The following is a 2500-nucleotide window of genomic DNA, read 5'->3' as shown; positions in this document are numbered from 1 at the left end:
CGTCATGGCGCTTGACCCGGGACCCGTGCGTCCTAAAGCAAGCCTGAAGTACGTGGTTGGCGGTCTCCACGGCCTGGCACCCCGCGCGGCATCTGGTGTCCGCCTCCCGCCCGCGACTGCGCCGTGCCTTCGTAGGGAAGGCGTTGATGCGGGCGCGGAGGGCGTCGATGTATTCACGCCCAGATAGCAGGCGACTGGTGTCGGCGACCCACTGATGTTGGCCACTGACGGCGGCAGAAGATGACAGTGCCGCACCGTCAATGGCGATGTGTAGGCGCGCCGCCCACATTTCCCCAACCTGCGTTGACGATTTGAGGAGGTGGCCCTCCCACATTAGGTGGCGCTCCAGCACCTCGATCTCACGCTGCACCTCATCCATGCCTGCACCGTCGCAGGCTGGCCCTATCTTCTTCAGCGCCAGGAGACGGGACCGACGGAGGGTCGGACCCATCCATCGGCAAGATGGAATGCCGAGAGTCATAGTTACTCCCGCCGTTTACCCGCGCTTGCTTGAATTTCTTCACGTTGACATTCAGAGCACTGGGCAGAAATCACATTGCGTCAACACCCGCTAGGGCCATCGCAATGCTTTGTTTTAATTAGACAGTCGGATTCCCCCAGTCCGTGCCAGTTCTGAGTTGATCGTTGAATGGCGGCCGAAGAGAATCCGCGCACCCGCGCGCCCCCGGAGGAGCACGCTAAGGCGGACGCGGCCTCGCAGCAAGGAAGATCCGTGGGAGGCCAAGGCACGGGACCGAGCTCGGATCCTGCACGCAGGTTGAAGCACCGGGGCGCGAACGCCGCGCAGGCGCGCGCATCCTGCACCGCCGGCCAGCACGAGGCCAACCAACGGCGAGAGCAGACCACGCCCGCGCTAAACGCCCGCACTTACCGGCACCCCTACGGCACTCACCTCGCCCAGGCCCGGCACGTTAGCGCTGACCCACTTCCCGACCAAGCCCGACACGCCCCGATCCTCAGAGCCAAGCCTTATCCCGAAGTTACGGATCCAATTTGCCGACTTCCCTTACCTACATTATTCTATCGACTAGAGGCTCTTCACCTTGGAGACCTGCTGCGGATATGGGTACGAACCGGCGCGACACCTCCACGTGGCCCTCTCCCGGATTTTCAAGGTCCGAGGGGAAGATCGGGACACCGCCGCAACTGCGGTGCTCTTCGCGTTCCAAACCCTATCTCCCTGCTAGAGGATTCCAGGGAACTCGAACGCTCATGCAGAAAAGAAAACTCTTCCCCGATCTCCCGACGGCGTCTCCGGGTCCTTTTGGGTTACCCCGACGAGCATCTCTAAAAGAGGGGCCCGACTTGTATCGGTTCCGCTGCCGGGTTCCGGAATAGGAACCGGATTCCCTTTCGCCCAACGGGGGCCAGCACAAAGTGCATCATGCTATGACGGCCCCCATCAACATCGGATTTCTCCTAGGGCTTAGGATCGACTGACTCGTGTGCAACGGCTGTTCACACGAAACCCTTCTCCGCGTCAGCCCTCCAGGGCCTCGCTGGAGTATTTGCTACTACCACCAAGATCTGCACCGACGGCGGCTCCAGGCAGGCTCACGCCCAGACCCTTCTGCGCCCACCGCCGCGACCCTCCTACTCGTCAGGGCTTCGCGGCCGGCCGCAAGGACCGGCCATGACTGCCAGACTGACGGCCGAGTATAGGCACGACGCTTCAGCGCCATCCATTTTCAGGGCTAGTTGCTTCGGCAGGTGAGTTGTTACACACTCCTTAGCGGATTCCGACTTCCATGGCCACCGTCCTGCTGTCTTAAGCAACCAACGCCTTTCATGGTTTCCCATGAGCGTCGATTCGGGCGCCTTAACTCGGCGTTTGGTTCATCCCACAGCGCCAGTTCTGCTTACCAAAAGTGGCCCACTTGGCACTCCGATCCGAGTCGTTTGCTCGCGGCTTCAGCATATCAAGCAAGCCGGAGATCTCACCCATTTAAAGTTTGAGAATAGGTTGAGGTCGTTTCGGCCCCAAGGCCTCTAATCATTCGCTTTACCGGATGAGACTCGTACGAGCACCAGCTATCCTGAGGGAAACTTCGGAGGGAACCAGCTACTAGATGGTTCGATTAGTCTTTCGCCCCTATACCCAGCTCCGACGATCGATTTGCACGTCAGAATCGCTACGGACCTCCATCAGGGTTTCCCCTGACTTCGTCCTGGCCAGGCATAGTTCACCATCTTTCGGGTCCCAACGTGTACGCTCTAGGTGCTCCTCACCTCGCAATGAGGACGAGACGCCCCGGGAGTGCGGAGGCCGCCGCCCCGTGAAGGGCGGGGAAGCCCCATCCTCCCTCGGCCCGCGCAAGGCGAGACCTTCACTTTCATTACGCCTTTAGGTTTCGTACAGCCCAATGACTCGCGCACATGTTAGACTCCTTGGTCCGTGTTTCAAGACGGGTCGTGAAATTGTCCAAAGCTGAAGCGCCGCTGACGGGAGCGATTATTCCGCCCGAGAGCATCCCGAGCC

At 60.4% G+C, this 2500-nt stretch overlaps 1 pseudogene; it reads right to left on the bottom strand.

Moving 5' to 3' along the window:
- LOC126434330 (large subunit ribosomal RNA) overlaps window positions 1-2500 on the bottom strand; it is a 5420-nt pseudogene that overhangs the window by 2069 nt on the left and 851 nt on the right.

The sequence above is a fragment of the Schistocerca serialis genome, unplaced genomic scaffold (genome assembly GCF_023864345.2).
Source record: "Schistocerca serialis cubense isolate TAMUIC-IGC-003099 unplaced genomic scaffold, iqSchSeri2.2 HiC_scaffold_1186, whole genome shotgun sequence".
In the NCBI taxonomy this organism is placed as follows: domain Eukaryota; kingdom Metazoa; phylum Arthropoda; class Insecta; order Orthoptera; family Acrididae; genus Schistocerca; species Schistocerca serialis.
The sequence above is the reverse complement of the archived record's forward strand: the minus strand, read 5'-3'. Positions and strand labels throughout refer to the sequence as shown.